Below are 20,341 nucleotides of genomic sequence, written 5' to 3'. Positions count from 1 at the left end.
TTTATTTAGTCAGAATCAGGTTACTAGGTGGAGGAACTAATACATAAAAATAAAAGGAGGTTAAGGGGCACCATGACCTTGCTGGCTGCTCAGATGGAGCCTGCCACTTCCTCTTTGAGAGCCTTGGCCCACAGGAGACTGTCAGTTGAAACTCACACTGAAAGGCAGAGAGAGGGAGTAGGGTTCAGACAGGTGGAGCTCTCATAGGAAATTTAGGGAAGGTCAGCACTCTAGAGTGGCCAGGTGAGCCCTCCAACAGGAGAAGGGACAAACTGCTCTCTTCACTATTTGACCCAATGATGAATAAACAACCCTCTTCGAATATCCGTCATAGCTCCTAGAACTTGCTTTGTGTATGGCAGGCTCACAGTAAGTATTTAATGAATCAATGATTTATTCAGTTAATCACTGAATGCTAAATGGGAAGGGTCCCGTGAGACCGTGTAATTCCAAATTGTTGCTTTACAGATGGGAAACAGAAGCCCAAGCACTGTTGCTGGAGAGCATTTCCCAGAGGCTTGCACCCAGGTTGGCTGTGTCCCGGAAGGGGGTTTTCTGCTATGGCCCTGGGTGTGTGGGAGGCAGCACCTACACTTCCAGCTCCAATCAGAGGAAGCTGATTTCCTCTCAGTGCTGCCTTTTTCTTTCTCCATGATGAGAAAAAAAAAAAAAAAAATTCTTGGTATCCTTTCTTGGCTTTGGTACCGAATGCGAATGTCTATATTCTAATTGAAAATACTGCAACTTTCAGGGGCAGTTTCCTTGTCTCAAGGGCTCGGTATCTAGGCTTCTTCTGGTATGATGTAATTTGAGGTCTTTCTGGCCCTCAGGACGTGGAGGAAAGGGGTGCTGGAGTTTATGGTCCGGGACCCATGTTCAGTATTGATGATGGCACAGTACTCTCTTTAAGCCTGTGCTCTACCACTCCTGGTGTGTGGCCTGGGTGGAATATGTCAGGCTTCGTCCTCTTATCCCAGCAGCTGCTCTCTTATCCCACCCATTTATCTGCTGGCCACACCCATGCTGTTTACTCTTTGGTTTGGTCTCTGCATGAGCTTTCAGCTACTCAAACTCTGCAGCTATCAGGACCAGCTGAGGCTCTGTCTCCTTAGTGTTAGACGCCCCCACACACACCTCAATCACCACAGACACACTGGTCCCCGAGCCCGCTGTAGTCCCCAAAAACCTCTGCAGTGTCTACATCCTCCCGTTTCTCATTGTGTTATACGTGGAACACGGTATGTTGGTGTGTTTGTCTCCCTTATAGAACTGTCAGCATATTAAATCCCTCACTGAATGGATATCTGGAAAATACCAGTTTCCAGATAAGTTTGAATTTTAAATACCTATTAAAAAGTTGTTAGTGTCTTATTAGTGTCAGTCTCAAGTAGGACATGAAACTGTCTTACATTAAAAATGAAACATTGTTTATCATAAAATTCAAATATAACTGTACAATCTATGCTTTTAATTAGTTAGAAATTCTGGCAACTCTCAGATATGTTTTGACTTCAGGCCTTTTTTAAAGCTATTGTTCTCCCTTAAGAATAGTTTTGAGCAGGGCTGGGGCTTTGGCTCTGTGGTATAGAACTTGTGAGGCAAGCCCAAGTCCCTGGGTTCAGGTCTCAGCTCTGGGAAAAAGAAGAATTGAATTGAGCGATCAACTGAAGTTTTATCTGGTAACCCTTGTCTCACAGAGCTACAGGGTGTTTTTCATTAATTTAAGCTCCCGCTTCTGTAATTTTTCACTGTGCCCATTAGTAAGATTTATATCATAGTTTTTGCTAACCCTGGATCGTCATGGCTACATTTAGTCATCATTGGTCTGTAGATTCAAACAGCATTACTAAATGGCATAAAAGCACCTAAATGTCTCCTCGTAGTCAGCTGGGTGAGGACAAAGGTTGGTTTGCTTCACCCTCCTCTGCTCTGTGTCCAGGAGCAGAGCACACGCTCTAACCCCTATGCTTTCACCCTTCCTTCCACAGGCATTAGAGACACCGGGAGTTCTTCCTGAGAACACTGCCTGACTAAGTCAGTGGCTCTCAAGGTGTCCTTGGGTTCTGAATGAGCAACTGTCAGCCTCCTCGGGAACTTGTCATTCATGCACGTTCTTAGGCCCATCCAATCCTACCACGGAGAAACCCCGGGTGGGGCCAGCAATCTAGATTTTAATCAGTGCTCCAGCTGGCCCTGATGCTGACTCAATAACCATCAGGAAAGACAATAGCTCCCTGAGCTTCTCTGTATAAAATACGGATGATTGATGCGTGGGTAATTAGCATAACGCTTAAATGTACTCGCAAATAAATCTACAGCAGCAGTCAGGTTTTAACAGTTATTCTCTCTGTTTTTCTCTGTGCTTCTCCTCTCCTATAGACGTCTTCCTACGATGACGTGTTTGTTTAACCCACTAGGTATGTGCAAAGGGGAAGGGCTTATTTTTCACTACCCACCCCTCACTCCCTCATCCTCATCCCTTCCTTTTTCCTCTCTCTGTGCCCAGTGAAGACAGTGATCCTCCCAGAAGTCAGTTCTCCATCCTCCTCTGTCATGCCCTAGAATGAGCATCGCCAGGCTCAGCTGATGAGTACTGAAACTTCTCAAAGCCCTGAGCCGGCCACGGTTAACCTGATTTGCATAGCCTTCCCTTTCCCTTCAGCTTTAAAAAGGCCTCATGATCAGAGCACCAAGTCTCCCTGATCTCTGCTTGTTTCCAGGAGTCTAGCCTCAGTACCGGATAGGAGGCCTTCCACGCACACATCACAATCCCATCACAATGACTCCCATCCCTCCCAGGTAGGGATACTTTTAAAGACACACAGATACTCAAGGAAATGAAATTTGGCTCATATACATTCCAGAATTGGCCATTTACTAAGAGCATATATATGTAATCCATAATTATTTTTGCTTTCTCCGTAGTGTAATTCTTGTGTTTTTTATTATATGGAACTGTGTTCCAGCAGTTTATCCCTTCAGGAGATGTCAGTTGCAATAAGGAGTACTCGTAATAGCTTCCCTGCTTTTGTTGTTTCTGAAATTCAAAACCGTGGGTTCGACATGAACAAGAATCTGTCTTTGGAATTGATATTGGACAAAAAAAAATTCTAAGAAGAAGATTCATCAAATTTGAAGGGTAAAACTTTAGATGATTTTTGGCATATTTACGATTACATGCAAACATAGGCACTGTTTAATGCCATAATACTCTTGTGACCCTAAGAAAAATCCATGCAATATGTTTCAGGACTGCAGTGATTTTCACCTCTGTGTAGTCCTGAAGAAGCTGCTCATCTACGATTAGTTAATGAATATTTGCGTACTTTTATTCTAGTGTGTGTGTGGGGAGGGTGTCATGCACAATGAAGTCAGAAGTCAGCCTTCCCCTTTATTTAAGACAGGGTCTCTTGTTGTTTTTTCATAATGTACACCAGAGGCCATGGTTCACTAGTTTCTAGAGATTGCCCTGTGTTCACTTCCCCCCTTCATTGGAGCACTGGAATTTAGGAGTCCACACTAGGCATCTGGATTAATGTGGATTCTGGGGATTCGAACTCAAGTCTCCTGCTTGCGCTGTAAGCAGTTTTACCCAGTGACCCATGCCCTGGCCCCCATCTATGAAATATTTATCACTTAGCACTAATGAAAAGTAGTGTTGTGGTGGCATTTGTGGTGAAATTTGTGTGGATGTGTCCTTTGACACCCAGGAACGGAACTGGTAGACTATACTGCACATTTTTGAGGACCAGTCAAGGGGTTTTCCTTCATGGCTCCCCTAGTTTATATTTTCATCTGCAAAGAAAAGTTCCACTATTCCATATTATCTTTGACAGTGTGTAATTTGTGGGTTTTATATGTCTTACCAAACAACGTAGTAGGCATGATGCTATGTGTATTACCATGTGTCTGAGCTGCAGTTCTCTAATACATGACATGAGGACTTGCAGCACCTTTGGATGTGCTTATTTTCATTTCCTCATGTCTTGCTTGGAGAAATGGCTTCCAATTCTTCCCACATTTGTATGTAGAGTGTTGCTGTTTTTATCATTGGCATGAATAAGCTCTATAGGACTACCCTCCGGGCCAAAGTGAGACCATCTTTAGGGGTTCTGTTTGGCCTGCTCAAGAAAGCTCATCACAGCTGGGCATTGTTGACTCCCATGGTGGTTTGTAGAAGATGCTCTCTACAAGTCCTTGAATTTGACCTCTTGGTCTCTGGTTGCTGGCTGTTTGGGAAGGATTAGGAGGTATGCCGCTAGAGCAGGATGTGAGGCTTAAGGACTCATGCTATTCCTAGTGTGTTTTCTGCCTCTTCTGTTTGGAGCTCAAGATGTGTGTTTTCAGTCATTCCTTCTGCCATGCCTTTGCTCTGTCTTTATGAATTCTAACCCTCTGGAAAATAAGCCCAATTAAACACTTGCTTTTATAAGTTGGCTGCATCATGATGTTTAATCACAGCAATAGAAATGTAACCAAAACAAATACTTACTTTACCTCCTAGAAGGAAGAGGAGTAGAGGGACTATGAGACTCTTATTTAAGTATCCAGGCACCCTTCCCAATCTGTTGCATGCAATTCTGTCTTCATTGAATGTGTCCATGGGTTCTTGGGGAAGGGACCAAACAATATATGTGAGAGAGGATGAGGGGAGAAAGCTCTATCTGTGCAGCCATAAGGAAGTCATCATCTCTGCTAGGTAAAGACACCCCAATGTGGCTGCCTTAACATTTCCTATACTCCTACCCATAGCTCCATAAGCCTAATATATGCACTGGTTCCCTCAGTGAACTTTGGTGGAATGAGAACTTAGAAGGAGGGTAGACCTTTTTTAGTTTTTCCTATGGAAGGTCTCTTAGCTCAACATCCTTTACATAATCTCGAGACATGCCCCTATTAGTACCTAGTGTATAGTGGTTTTCTTCCATTTTACCTGTTGTGTTTTCTTCAGCAGTGTTCTGGGACACGCTCACACAAACTTGTAATAATGAAGTCACATTTATGTTCCTATGCTTTCTGCTGTCTTGTTTAGGAAACCGTTCCTTGCAGTCACAACAATTTGTACTCTTCAAAGAATAGTGTGCTTTTGGCTTTTATATTTAGATATTTACCCTTAGTGCTGTGTGTGGGGGGAGTTTAAGGTAAGAGCCCAAACTCACTCTTTTTTGTGGATATTGAATGGATGCAGTACCGTTTATTGATATCCCATACGTCATTAAAAATCAGCTCATCAGAGGCCTATGGTCTACTTGTTACTGGACCCCATGTACTGAGAATTTTGGAATTTTGGGTTATCAAAAAATGGAAGAATTATAAGAATATATTTTTGTTTTAATCCAAAGTGTGAGAAATATGGGGCTGTTTCTCAGCAGCTGACTATGATTTGCCTCTTGCTCTAGCAGAGGTGTGATTTTGCAAGCTGCAGAGAGTTTCTGTAATTGTGTGATGTTTGGAATTCTGGAGACTTTTTAGAGGGTACATAAGTGATAGGACCCTCAGAGGTAGGGTGTATTTTTGGGGGAGGGACGTTGTTGGTTGGTTGTGAGTTGCTATTCATTGTGGTTTGTTTAGCAGTCTTATTCAAAGAAGAGACCAGAAAAAATTCAGATAGCCTCCTAGCAAAGATCAAATTTGCCCCAAGAAACTGGGCACTCCTAAATAGCAGAAAGTAGTCTAACAATAATGTGACCCCTTTTCGACCCCTGACTTTATTCGGGGATCTTTTTCCTTTCCTCTCTATCCGTTTTTCTCTCGCATCTAGTGTTAGGAGGTTGAAAGGGGGACAAGTAAATGGGTGGAGAATGGTGGAAGAAAGAACCCATAAAGTAGCAAAGCCCAGCTGCAAACCTGTTCACCAATTCCATGTACATCTTGACCACACTGTAAGATTTGAAACAGGAAAAATTAAAGTCTTCTAAGCTTGTTTTTCATTTTTAATATTTCTTGTCTATTATATTGTTTTGAATTTCCATGTCAATTTTAGGGTCACCTTGCCCCTAGAGGAGTGACAGAATTTTGATGACAATTACATTATCTCTGCAGATCAATACAGGGAATGCAGTGACATCTTAATGCTATTGACTCTTTCAATTTGTGAACATGGGTAGTCTTTCCATTTTGTATAGAATTTAATCTCTTTCAATGGTATTTTATTTTTAATATATGTCTTTGCCTCATTAGTTGTTTATTCCTAAGTATTTTTTCCTTTAAGTACTAATTTCTTTTTCAAATAGTTTACTGATTACAGACACACACACACACACACACACACACACACGCATAATTTCAATTGTGTATCCTCTAATTTACGGAGTTCATTTTAGTAATTTCTAAAGAAAATAAAAGCTGGGAGAAAGGTGTTCTCCAAGGGACATGCTCTACCCTGTACTTCTGGGGACCTGTAAGAGCATGCGAAGGCCTAGGAAATCCATAAGAAGGCTAATGTGGCAACCTCTGGCCAGCTTCCAGGCTCTTCGAAAGTAGAAAGTTTAAAACAAAGACTAACGGACTGGCCCCTTTGTGTTTTGGACAATGTCTTGTGACAGTAAACAGTGAGGTCCCTTCCCAAGACTGGCTATCAAGGCAGGCCTCCCATCATCCTCAGTGGGGGAGTTTCCTTGTCATTTTGTTTCTCCTAGAGCCATCTAGAGTCTCCCTCTAGAACGTAGACTGTTGTTTTCAGGACTACTGTCAATATGTCTAGCATGGGAGAAGACAGGGGAGCTAAGGCACAAATTTGCACTTCCTAGCCAGTTTAAAAAAAAATCTTAGTTATGTAAACTTCTTTGTTATTTCCAGAATTCTCAAGTTGTGGATTCTCACAGTTTTCAGTAGATTTTTTTTAAGTTAGTTTCATGAAGGGGCGTTTTTGGGTTTCCCTAATTGGCCATTCCCACATCTAAACCTGATAGCTGGAATAGAAGATCCAACCTCTTTTCCTGTTGCTGGAGAAACAAGTCAGATCTGCTGACACTTGCAGTGCAACCACAGAGGGGGGTCACATGGGTGTCACATATGCTTACACGTATGTGGCAACCACAGAGTGGGGCACACAGGACCCTTAGCTTTGTGACTCTAAGCTTTTTCAATGTTGAATACATTGAACTTTAAATATTTGATGTCATGATTCAACACATTATACATCATTGATTTCATGACAATGAGCACATTTAATTACAAAATCACTAATGTATAGAGCACTTTTTAAATGTAAACTTTTTCATTATACTTATGAGTTGTTGTTTTTTTTTTTTTCTGTGTAAAGGAGTATTTTTAACTTTTCCACATACAGGAAAACAATGAGGAAATAATTCTAACAGTTTTCTCATAAAACTCTGCCACTGAAAAGGTTATTAGAAAGAACAATTGCTCAAGCACATTTTACTATATATACATATATACACATTTATATACATATATATGTATACATACACACAATTTTATGTATAGGGTGTTTGGTGGCACAATGCTCGTGCCACGCTTGGTGCCCTTGGATGCCAGAAGAGGGTGTTCCATTCCCTGAACTGCTATGTGGGTGTCAGGGACCTCTGAAAAAACAGCTAGTGTATTTAGCTACCGGGGTGTCGCTTCAGCCCCTCAAGCACATTTTCTACAAGAAGGTCCTGCTATAGAGGTGACAGGCCAAAGCCACTTCCACTATGCAAAGAATGAGAACAGGCTGAGAGACTGCCTGTTTTGAATATTAGAACACATCTCCTCTAAAAGGAAAAAAAATACAGACTGTAGAGTAACCAGGACACACAGCACAGTGTCAGAGGCAAGAGTCCGCTCTGCCCACGACCGTCCCCGAATCACGACATAGCATCTGATGCTCTCTGAAGCTCAGTTTGTGATACAGTGGCAGCTGAGGCGGTGTAACAGTTACTGAAGTTGTTGCAAGGCAGTGGCTCAGGACGTCAACATTGTTGGAGAGTGGGCCTGCACACTGGAATGAAGTCTTGGTACAGAGAGGAGTCTCATGAGGTTGTCTAGCGGTATGCCACTGTCCTCTTGTTGAACTACCCACGCACCAGGATACTGTGGTTCTTTTGTCATTGATACGTGTTCTGCCTGTGGCTCACAGGCACTGCCTTGAATTCAAGAGCTCTCTTAAAGATAATCGGGGAGCATTGACAGATGTACTTTCTGGAATCTTGGCCAAGTTCTGAGTATGGCCAGACTCATTTTTTTTCCCTCTGGCAGAGCTCATGGAATTTCATGTTTGGTGTTTTGCGTGCCGACCACCACGTCTGTACACATAAAGCAGAGACACTGTATTGCTCTGCATTTTGTATTGTCTGTCCACCTGCTTATCACAGCATGCTTCCAGGAACAACTGATCAGCCTCAGAGGTCAGTTGCCAGAGATGTAGAGCAGGCCGCCTGGATAAAATACTTATCTTCATTTGACCCTTAAGTAGTACTCAATAGGGAGGCGGGAAGCAGTTTGTAAAGATTACTGGATGAGGATTGAGGGGTAGGAATATTAGTCCCAACTCCGTCTCTGGGTTCTGTGGCCTCTGCTGCTTTTTAATTGGCTTGATTTTATAGATCTTCCTCTGCAAAATGTACCAGATCACGGACATGGCAAGTATGCTGTGCAAACTCAAAAGCCTTCTTAGAGTTGCTTCGGGCCGTGCTGGGATGTGAGATGAGGACTGGATAGAGGGGCTCTGCCTACTCCTTTCAATCAAAACTGCTTAAATTCCATTGTTTTATACATTTGGGATTCTAGTACAAAGCTTTCTGAGGAAAGAGTCTGAGGCCTTGAGAATCTGTTTCTGGGAGGCCGCTCTTGACTATCTCCCTGTGCCATTATTGTGTACACCAAGACTGTGCAAGCCCAAAATCAACATGAATCAGAGAGTAACAACTAAAGAATCGCCCACACCTTTTCAGAAAAATTAATGCTAAGGAAAGGATTCTGGGGCTAAGTAGTGTGTGCTGTGTGCTTGTCAAGTGTGTGTTTATTGATAATGGTGATGACATAAGCATCCTGACAGTAGCTAGATATTTTTGGTGTATTCTTGTTCTTTTTCGCTGTAGTGCATTTTTTATTTTTGTCATATTTTGCCAAACAATAAATAAAGAAGGCATTAATATTCATGAACTGTTGCAGGAAGAAATTGTTGAGTTTATTTTGCTCTCAGGGACACAGCCTACCGAAGAGAAGAGGCTGTAAGCTTGTAGGTGGAGAATAAAATAGTAACGATGATAACAGTGATTTGCCTAATTCTCCAGGGCACGTTAGAAGCACACGGAGTTGCCTGGACTCATTTATGACAGTTAAGCATATTGCAGTGACTCATAGCTCACCTTTATATGCCTTGATTTGAGCCCCAGATTGTACCTGAGACTGTCCTGTCTCACACAAAGCAGAAACTTGAACTTGGATGAAGAGCCAAAAGAACTCCTTGTCATTCTAATAGAAGTTACTCCTAGCTGTCAACACCTCTGTGTTCCTCAGTAGCTTTTGCTTACCTCAAAGAAAAGGAACCTGTGTTCTCCAAAGTTCACATCCTAGTATTTTGCACATGCTTGAAGTTTTGTGCACTTGTCAAGGTTAAAAAGGAAGATATAGGCAACAACTCCATTTTAATGTCAATTAGTGTGCATTCCTGTAGAAGCCACTTAGGTTTTCCAGCCTTGGAATGTTGTCTTTTTTGCTTACATTGATGATGGAGCCAGACCCTGCCTTGGAGCCTACTCAAAGTCAATTGATGAGGCAAGAGAAGAATTTTCATTTTAAGCAACAGTGAAGACATGTTCTTTAATATGCCTTAATATTTAGAAATGAATAAAAAAAACTTAACTGAGAAAGTTGGTTTTTAAACATGGTAAAACTTTCATCCTTCAACATAATTCCTACCCCCCCCATTCTCCCTGCTTTATTCTTTTTCTCTCTCTTTTTTTCTTTATTAATTACACTTTATTCACTTTGTATCCCCCCCCCGTGGTTCCCTCCCTTCTCCCGTCCCAATCCCTCCCTTCCTCCACCCTCTGCATGCATGCCCCTCCTCAAGTCCACTGATAGGGGAGATCTTCTTTTCCTTCTTTCTGATCCTAGTCAATTAGGTCTCATCAGGAGTGGCTGCGTTGTCTTCTTCTGTGGCCTGGTAATGCTGCTTGCCCCTCAGGGGGAGGTAATTAAAGAGTAGGCCAATCAGTTCATGTCAGAGACAGTCCCTGTTCCTATTACAATGGAACCCACTTGGAGACTGAACTGCCATGGGCTACATCTGTGCAGGGGTCTTAGGTTATCTACATGCATAGTCCTTGGTTGGAATAGCAGTCTCAGGAAAGACCCCTGCTTTATTCTTAAGAGCAGCTAGAGTTAGATATGAAGAACGTGCCGTCTTTAGAGTACAGGCCTTAGCCTCGGGTCTCTTTTTGGCCACTCGATCTGTATACTGCAGAGTACCAAACTGTGCTTATGAGCCCCCTTGTTGGAGACAATCTCCCTAGATTTGAAATCCGAATTTATTATCTGGGAGTCATATGAACTTGTATTTCTCTAATATTTCATGCATCAGCTTTCCATGAGTAAATGTATAAGACACTACATATGATACCTACTTTATAGGGATCTTTATTAATATTTATGTATACAGGTAATGTGTAGGCAAAGATTTTGTAACTGGCCCGTTGTAAATGCTGTACTAGTGTTCCAATGGTCATTATTTACCCATCTAAGCTTCAGCTACTTCATCTCTCACATGGAATTGTGACGAGAACACTTGTAGGTTACAGAAAGAATTGGAATGACTCTTTTGAAGTCCTTCGTACACCACAAGTGTTTAGTAAATCAGAACTGTCATTTTTATGTGGGGGTTATTCTAAAGCTTGACCTGAATTACATGTTGTATGGCTGGAATAAGCCTGGTGTCTTCTGCACACAGCGCTTTGCCTCTGCTCCCCTCAAACCCCCCCAAGAAAAAAGGAGACACACACGGTCCTCTCGGTTTGTACTGCTTCAGTTCAGGACTTCTACCAGGAATTGTTTCTCTGACAAACAAAGAGGTGCTAGTCAGTTTGCTGGTTGGTATTTGCCACTGAGGCAGACTTGGCAACTTGTGGATTTTTGACTCGACATCGGAGCAAGGACCCTGATATGGTACCCAGGGGTTGATTATAGTCTGCCCACCAAATATAGACACATTTTTGCCCCTTCCATGGCTTTCAGATTCATCTTTAGCAGCACATGGAGCAGTGATGGAGTTGAGATGAGGGTTAAGTACTCAGGTGCAATAGGGCACTGGGCCCTGAATCTCTAGTTGCATAGGAAGGTCTATTCTCCTCCACCTCATCTGTCATATCAGTCCTTTCCACTACATTCCCTTTAAGAAATCATTTACATAGGCAACTCAGTCTCCAAGTGGGTTCCCTAGTGTGGGGAGCAGGGGCTGTCTCTGACATGAACTCAGTGGCCAGAAATTTGATCACCTCCTTCTGGGGGAGGGGGTGGGGTGAGGTGCCTCCTTGTCAATCCACAGAGGAAGACAAGGCAGCCAATCCTGATGAGACCTGATAGGCTAGGGTCAGATAGAAGGGGAGGAGGACCTCCCCTATAAGTGGACTAGGGGAGTGACATGGGGGAGAAGAGGGAGGGAGGATGGAACTGGGAGGAGATTAGGGAGAGGGCTACAGCTGGGTTACAAAGTGAATAAATTGTAATAAATAATAATAAAAGGAAAAAGTAAAAAACAACAACAAAAGAAAGAAATCATTTATAACCTCAGCCTTATCACAATATGACATTAGAGAGTCTGGGCAACTTCCTGATTTGGCATCCATGTGGCTGTTTTTGAATCTTGATTTCTCAAGTCATCATAGAATTTAGGCCAAAGAAATAGTATTCTAATACTGCTGCATATGAGCATTTATATTCTCAAAATTAGTTAAAGCAGATTGTTTTATGCAGAAAAAGGCAGATACTTGAAATGTGCACATGATTACCACTTGCCAAAAATTCAAATTCATTGCTTAGTCATGGCCAAACATTTTGAGATCATCCAAGGATTTACGGAAAATTAATCCAATTATATGGATATATTTCCTTTGTGATTCCTATTGATGACTGTTTGGGGAAAATAGAATATTGAAAACATCAATATGGCTCAGAGAGAGATCTTTTAAACCAGAGCATTATGAAAGGTTCGGCTATAATCCATTCAGAAGTTCTGAAAGGTAGATTGGATATATGATTCGGGTTTAGCCACTGAGGAAATTAAAACACCAAAAGAATGAGAGGTTCATCTATCTCCCAGCAAGGCAAGGACACAGCCTGGAATAGAACGCCAATGACAGTGTTCTCTGGACTTACATAGAACAGCGTGCCAGCCCAAAAGTGTGTTTAAAAACCACATCTAGAGTTAAGTGGTCCTGCTGGAGGATATTTGTCTTGTTATCATTCAGTATCCCATGCCTCTCTATTTCTGGTAGGTGCTAGAAGAACAACAAACCATCAGGAATAAAAAGTACCTTGGAAACCAGAGGCCATCCCTAGACATCAACAAAGGAAACAGCAGGAATCAAAGGAGGAAAAGGCCGTATCCACCTGGAGGTATGTGTGGCCGCCACTGCCATGAGGCTGAGTGCATGCTCTCACCATTTACATCTTTACAGAGGTGGAATTGACCCAAGGTGAATTCATCATGCTTGTTTGTTCATCTTAAGTCTGGAAGGTGGTTTTTGTCTTCTTGCTGCTATAATAAAATGTGTTCGTCTTTTTCTCTCCCACCCACTTGTCCCCTTCTTCTCCATCCTAGCTGATTTGTATGTATTTTACTTCTGAATAAATTCTAAGGCTCTTGACAGAAAATATTTCATATACTAAATTAAGCTTGATTTGGGTTATATAAGTAGGAAGAAAGGAGCAGGTAGGAAAAGGAAGGCGAGGGTGAGGTGAAGGGTATAGAGAAAGAAGGATAGAGAATGGGGTTGGAGAGAAAGAGGAGGAAGAGGAGAAGAAGAAAAGGAAATTCTGGGAGGGGGGGGGAATAACTATTAAAAACAAACACTGGAAAATAAACACTGCTTACCAGGCATGTTTCCCCGGCTCCAAGGACATTACACAGGTGATTGTCGCACACTTTCTCATAGTCTTCACCCTAAACAATTTATGTCAATGAATGTAGTACAAGTTGTTCAGAAAATTCTGTAACACATTAGTATCGTCTTTGCATGTCCCTGACCCTGGTCCTCTGAGTTTCTAGAGGGTCAGACTACCAGTACTGACCAAAAGATTCCAAGAAAAGGAACTGGTGTCTAAAGTTAGGTTTCTAGGAGTATAATTCCAATTTTGTTAATTTGTTCCTCTTGTGGCTTTGGGCACATCATTGACCACATATACCGTTAAAGTGGCATAAACCAGTTTTTCTTCATAGTTTTGTTGTAACAAAACTAATTTATTTAACAGCATGATGGGAGGTAGTACAGGAAGATTAAGTGCCAATAGCCACAAGGAATTACTATTTGTGTTCTTATTATTAAAGAATCCAGACCTGAATCTTTTGAGATGCCAATCTATTCTGGCTCGGCTGGCCATGATTGCGCCGGTAGTTGCTTTACCAAGGTTATGAACAGCTCTGGGATGTTCAGAGCTGAGCTGTTCAAGCAGAATTCTCTTCTCCGTTGTGTCTTTTTTTTTTTTTTTTTTTTTTTTTGCATAATGCCATAGACCAGGGTCAGGCTCAATCAAGTAAGGCTTCATACTCATGACTTGCGGTTGGTGTGCAAGGAGGAAGGAGCCATAGGGCATATGCATATGTGTGCAGACTTCGGGGGGTCAGGTTTGAAGTTTTGTTAAATCTGCAAAAATAACAGATATTGAGTTAAATTACAATCTAATGACAGTTTTCTCTGGGGCCTGAAGGAGAAAAGGTTACTGACGTCCTTATGTCTACCTACATGCTGGGTCGAAACACATCTCGTTTTAAATAATATGGTTCTTTACTATAAAAGCAGTCTCCAATAATAATATGAAAATGATTGGAATATTTAGAAATAGGTGAAACTTTTAAGTAAGAATGCACCTGACTTTGTTTATATCATTTACATAAATACATTATGCATAGTATAAATGTATACATATATATTTAGAGCACTGAGATTAAAACATTATACAGCAGTCATGGTATAGAGATTTTGAGCATGGATGGCTTCAGGATTGCCAGATACATGTGATGTTCTCAAGGCCTTACAATATGAACTTTTAACATCTTGGAAACACCGACAAGCACTTACCACAAGAAGCTCTATGAGTTGCTTGAGAAATTGGAACTGTCAGGCTGAAGTGGTGTTTGAAATTTGGGAAAACAGCTGGTGAGAAATGCAACTTTAATGTAATAGGGAGAAGATCATTCAAAGTAGATGAAATGCCAAAGAGTAACATGCAGATCAGGACATTACACCATTGACAACCCAGGCTGGTACACAGATTGTCTTTTCTCCGCTTGAAATTTTCTTGCCTCTAAAGGCATCTGCTTGAAAGCTGGGTATTTGGTGTGATCTGTATTCTATTTAACTAACTTCTTACATTGTCATGGTTTGTGTTAAATTTTAAGAGCCTGGAATTTTCATAGTCCCAAGAAGAACTATGCAGAAATAAAAAAGAAACAGTCCCTAATGGTTTTACCAGACCCAACGCCATAGGGAGAAGAAGTCCTGTGAGAGGAAGGAACGGAAGCGTTCTGGAGCAGATTCAAGGCAGTATAGTTACAGTTGATCTAAAACAGACAATAATGGTTAGGATTTGAGACATACCAGCTAATGAGAAGAGTTAGCTTTAAAACAATACGAGAACGCTTGTAAACAGCTAGGAAAGGCCATAAGCAGGGCAGATTGGAGACATGCCAATGAATGCCAAGTGCAGAACATTTCTGAGACATGACTGAGCATGATTAGAGGGGCAAGGTGTGTTCATACTGCTTCAGGTAAGATGGCTTGAACTAGAAGATGGGTTCTTGTGGCTTCTGGTGTGGCGTTCTCCCTGTATAAGTGGTGATGACTGAGCCTAGGAAGGAAAGCAACAGATGTGCTGGAAGTTCTTTTTCAACATCTAGAGAAGGGATTTCATTCATCTAAGTAAATGATTGATCTACTTTTCCTTTATTTTTTTAATAAAAATGTTTTGAACATCTATCATATCATTGTAAGCATTCTTTATCCATACTATTGATATACTGGTGGCCAAACCCAACAATAATGAACACTTGCAGATAGATTACAACCTGAAAAAACATGCAGATACATATATTTTATTATAACATGCCATGCTAAATGGGGTAAAAAAAAATCATAAGTCAAAGGACGTATTGCAGGCACGTGGATGTGCTAGCATAAATGTTACATTTGGGAGGAATGGGAGCGAAGACCCAACAGTAACCTGACAAAGACCCAAAGGGCAAACACAAAGGGCAAACACTGTCTGAATACTGATCTCAGTCAGCCACAAGCTTGCAGAATAAAAGGGTCACAGCAGCAGAGAATATGAGTTAGACAGGTCTAACATCAGAGATGTGTGGATTTGATTCACGTCCACTGATTAAGAATTTGTGGCTTTTGCCAATGTTATTTGCACCTTGATTCAATATTTGCAGAGGAGAATATCTTTTTTTTTTGAGTTCAAAAAATTTGTGCATGAAAATAAAGACTTTTTTCATCTCAGTAGCATTTGTTGTAAAGACAGTTTCCAATTTTGCTTTGTGTAATCAACCCAACAACCTTGTAATAGATTCTGTTATTACCCTCATCATTTAGATGTGCAAGTTTGGGTACCAAAAAAAAAAGGAAAGCAATTTGCTTCCATTTGCACAGTTTAGTGACAGAGATACATTTCAAATTCCCAAGTTGCTTAACTGCATGAATTAATTCTAAACATGGCCTGGCCCTACCACAGCATTTGGAAGATTTTCTGTAGTCACTGATGAAGGAGCTGGAGCAGGTAACCCCTTCACATCATCCAGTTCCTATGTTCTGTGATCAGAACGCACTGTGAGGAAGTGAACCTTGCATGAGCAGTTAGGACAGGGCATCTGGAAGGCACAGTCTGGTTATTTGGGATGGCAGCTCTGGGTACAGCAGAGTGCCATAGGCATTCCTGATGTTGTAGCTTCTAAGGGAGATGGCGTTGCCTCTGTAGTGAGGGCCCATCCTGTTGCAAACCATCTTTCAGGAGTGTGCCAATTTTGCACAAGCTGAACATGAAATATTGTTTTTATAGATATATTTATGTCCTGGACATTAAATACAAAAAAAGAATAGAAAATTCTAAGCACAAAAATAAATGTGAACATAGGAGAGGGAATATCTGTTAAGATATTTCTGTGTGTGTGGCAGGGGTAGGTATATGGCGGTTACACACAGAACCTCATAGAGTGGAGGCACTCATGAATACTTAATACAGATGAGGCACAGTTCATGCAGGTGAATGCTCACGAGACAGGTCAGCTGCGAGGGCTTAGATCATGTCTGCTGCAAGCTCAAGTTTCAGGGTGTGGTGATGTTTGCTATGTAGTTACGTGCCAACCTTGGCTATGCAATGGAGAGATCTAGGTTTTAAAGGCAGGGTTAGCCAGGATTCCCCGTCCTAGATGACAGGATCTGCTGGATTGGAAGCCATAGTGATTTCACACTCAACCCTATATACAAACATCTCAGGAAGTAGGGCAGATGCCTGCTAAATCTGACATTCCATGTTGTAAATCAATGGAACAATGAGAAAAGCATCAGGCACTTAAGAGCTTAATTTCCTCCCTCACCAACTCTTCAAGTCTCCCATTGCCGTTGAAGTTTTAATCATTTTGAATGAGTATTAGTCTACAATATTTTATGCAGATCTCTACTGTCTTGAGCAAATCACAGTAAATATAACTTAGCCTGTAGCAATTAATGTAGTCACTACAGGCATTCACTGTTCCAGCCCATGTAAACACTGGTGCTTTCTGAGCATTTGGTTTTATTTTGTTGTTGTTTTTGTTTATTATTATCATTTATTACAATTTATTCAATTTGTATCCCTGCTGTGGCCTCCTCCCTCATCTCCTCCCAATCCCTCCCTCCCTCTTCTCCTTCTATGCCCCTCCCCTAATCCACTGATGGGGAGGTCCTCCTCCCAGTCTATCTGACCCTAACCTATCAGGTCTCATCAGGGCTGGTTGCATTGTCTTCCTCTGTGGCCTGGCAAGGCTGCACCCCCCAGGGAGAGGTTATCAGAAAGCCTGCCTCTGAGTTCATGTCAGAGAAAACCCCTGCTCCCCTTACTAGGGACCACACTTGGAGACTGAGTCTATGGGCTGCATCTGAGCTGGATTTTAGGTCCTCTCCATGCATTGTCTTTGTTTGGAGTGTCATTCTCTTCAGGGCCCCCAGAGCTCAGGTTTTTTTTTTTTTTTTTTTTTTTTTTTTTTTTTTTTTTTTTTTTTTTTGACTCAGTTAGTCTCCTTTTGGAGCTCCTGTCCCCTCCAGGCCTTTCTATATCCCCCTTCTTTCATAAAATGCCATGCATTCTGCTCAAAGTTTGGCTATGAGTCTCAGACTCTGCTTCGATACATCGATCAGTAGTCTTTCAGAGGCCCTCTGTGTTAGGCTCCTGTCATGTTCTCTGTCTTTTCCTGAGCACTTGGTTTTAAATTTGGCTTTTCTCTACAACAGGAAACAACCTTAACAGCTGAGTCTCCTAAACTTACAAACTTCCATCTTTGATTATTTTTTGAGCGCTCTCTTTGTAAGCATTTCTCTCACTTCTTGCTTGACAATAGGACATGCCACTTTGTTGAATGCTAGTTCCATTTTTCCTTCACAACTTTTAACTCATTTTTTATTCTTGGGTGCTAAAAGTACATGGAAAATTAAGCTTCTTTTTCAGTTGGAACTAAATAAGAAAAATAGATCTGGTTTTCATCGGGCTGTTATTTTGACACCTGTTTTTTGCTTAGAAGAATCTTCTTTGGATTGTGGCTATTTTAAGTCCACAATAGCAAACAAGCTGACTTATCATTTACAGGATGCTTCACATTTTTTTTCAGAACAATGCCATAACTTGGAACCATTTGCTCCCTGTGCTAATTCTATCATTTTATACACTTATGAAGTCTAAAAGGCCCATGTCTCCATCCTCAACAAAGAAAAAGTACTAATGCTCCATCTTTTACTGATTGGTTTCCCATCTGTTGCAGTTCCTGGCCTACCATGTGAACATTCTGGGCAGTTAAAACCCAATTTAACCCATAGCAGAGTCTGATGATGTCACAGATGATGAAAGGATTGATAGAATCTTTAGAGTTGGGCTATTAGTCTCACATACTTGGAATCACAGCTAGCAACGAATATAGATACACATACGTACATTGGCTAGAGGTTCCAGAATAGAGATGATGAAGCAACATCATATAAAACCAGGAAGAAGGCCAGCAGAAGACAGACAACATGAGGTGTTAGTATTTACCAGTATGATTGTGTGCCCACTCTAGCTGAAGTAAATATGAGAGTCTTATTCCTAAATGACTAAACAAACAGGAAACCTAATTCACTGTATATTTTATGTACAATGATAATTTGGGGTGTTTGAATGAAAAATATCCCACATAGGATCAGATATTTGAACATTGTCCTTACCAGCTTCTTGAAGGAACACCAATATTTCATTAACAAAAATCTCAGTAACAAACTCAGAATAACAAAAGTACGGGCCATCCCCAAACATCCTGGGACTGTCAACCAATACAGCGAGAAGGCAAGAGAGAAAGACTCCAAGTGAGGATTCAGACAGGATTTAATTTCCATTAGAAGCATAAGGTCGTAGTTCATGCTCCTGGATTGTAAAGCACAGTCACTACAATGAGCGAGGTCCTGTCTCTGAGGACTTTGTCGTGTGGGAGGTAAGTGTCTGTGAAGCTGAGCATGCACAGTGTAAGTGGTAGTCTCTCCAGTATTTATAATATGCTAGCAAGGGAGAGATTACCACAGGAACGTACAAAATTACTTTTGCATCAGTGAAAGTGTGGACACCAAGCACAAAAGTGAAGCCAGCCATGGAATGTTCCATGCCCCCAAATGCTCATAACCGATTTTTAAAATTACAAATGCTGAAAGAAAACATTTTGAATACATCTGTGGGAGGGTGGTTCACTTATTTGCTTAAAAAAAACTTCCCTCGCATACTGGAAGTTGTTGAGAATGAGTGACAGTTCCTTTAAATAGCATTTGCTACGACCCCTCAGTCAGGCAGAATAGTATCTTCAAGCAGTGGGAAGAACAAACAGATCCCACTGTGCCCTGAAGGTTTGCCATACAAAGTTGGATGAGTTGCCCAGGGCCACTGTTTAGGGTTCTCTTTTGTCATTTACTCAGTGGATTCTTGACAGCATTGTGGGAACCCCAGTTTAAAATCATGGGCACCATGATTTTACCTTCAGTATCTTTCTGTAGTATTCTGATGGTGATGAAGAGATTTCATGGGGAGAATGCTGTAGGTGGTGGCTGTCTAGCTGGAAAAGTATGATGTCAATGATGAAGCCACCTGTTTCACATTTACTTGATGTTTTCCACCTAGAAGCCTAGAAGCATCAGATCAAAACTACCCAAAATCTCTTTCACAAGCCTCCCCACAGGGAACAAGATGTAAAGGGAGTGTCAGAAGGTGCCAAAAACACCCGTGACAAGAAAACTTGCAATTAAAATCAGTCAGAGGTCCTTTCTATATTGCAAGCAAGGTTCAGTTAGTGCAGCGTTAGTGATCCAGATTCCAGCAGCATGCCCAAGCTGCCAGACATCCTGTGCTTCGTGAGGAAAACTCCTTATGAGAAGATCTGTAGTCCCAGTGCATTCCACCCCATTCTCGTTTTTAGAACATAATACGTGTTATCTGCTGTCCCTTCTCAGCATCCACAAAGCCTACAGATGACTGGAATCCCAGCCCCCACACTGTAGAAGTTCACATTTCCTCAGATATGCCAGGCTTGGTCTTTCAATGAGGTACAACGATTTCCACTTTCCTTCCTTACCTGTGTACAAGGGACTGAAGGTTCCAATAATCCTTAACAGTTTCACATTTCCTTGTTCTTTTGAAATTAGTAATTATGATATTTTAACCAACATTTTTTAAAGTTCTAGCAATATACATCAATGGAAAGAAAATAATGTCTATACACAGTCATCTGAGTTATTTTTCATGATTTTCTTCCGTGTTTTCATTATAGCTACTTAGAGTATGTAATCAAAATCTTATTCAGGGTTCAAATTCCCATTCCCTGGGGCTATAGTAACTATCTCTGTGTATTTATTAGTCATCTGCATTGTGTGTGTGTGTGTGTGTGTGTGTGTGTGTGTGTGTGTGTGTGTGT

General features: G+C 41.4%; 1 protein-coding gene across 11 annotated transcripts in view; it reads left to right on the top strand.

Moving 5' to 3' along the window:
• Sema6d (semaphorin 6D) overlaps nucleotides 1-20,341 on the top strand; it is a 563,349-nt gene that overhangs the window by 44,690 nt on the left and 498,318 nt on the right. For all 11 annotated transcript variants that reach the window (XM_055622156.1, XM_055621848.1, XM_055621771.1 and 8 more), the window contains exon 2: nucleotides 12,441-12,561. The gene's annotated coding sequence lies outside the window, so the exon portion shown is untranslated. The remainder of the gene's footprint in view (nucleotides 1-12,440; nucleotides 12,562-20,341) is intronic.

The sequence above is a fragment of the Psammomys obesus genome, unplaced genomic scaffold (genome assembly GCF_907164565.1).
Source record: "Psammomys obesus unplaced genomic scaffold, mPsaObe1.curated_primary_1811, whole genome shotgun sequence".
In the NCBI taxonomy this organism is placed as follows: Eukaryota; Metazoa; Chordata; class Mammalia; order Rodentia; family Muridae; genus Psammomys; species Psammomys obesus.
This window is presented reverse-complemented; position numbering and strand designations above follow the sequence as displayed.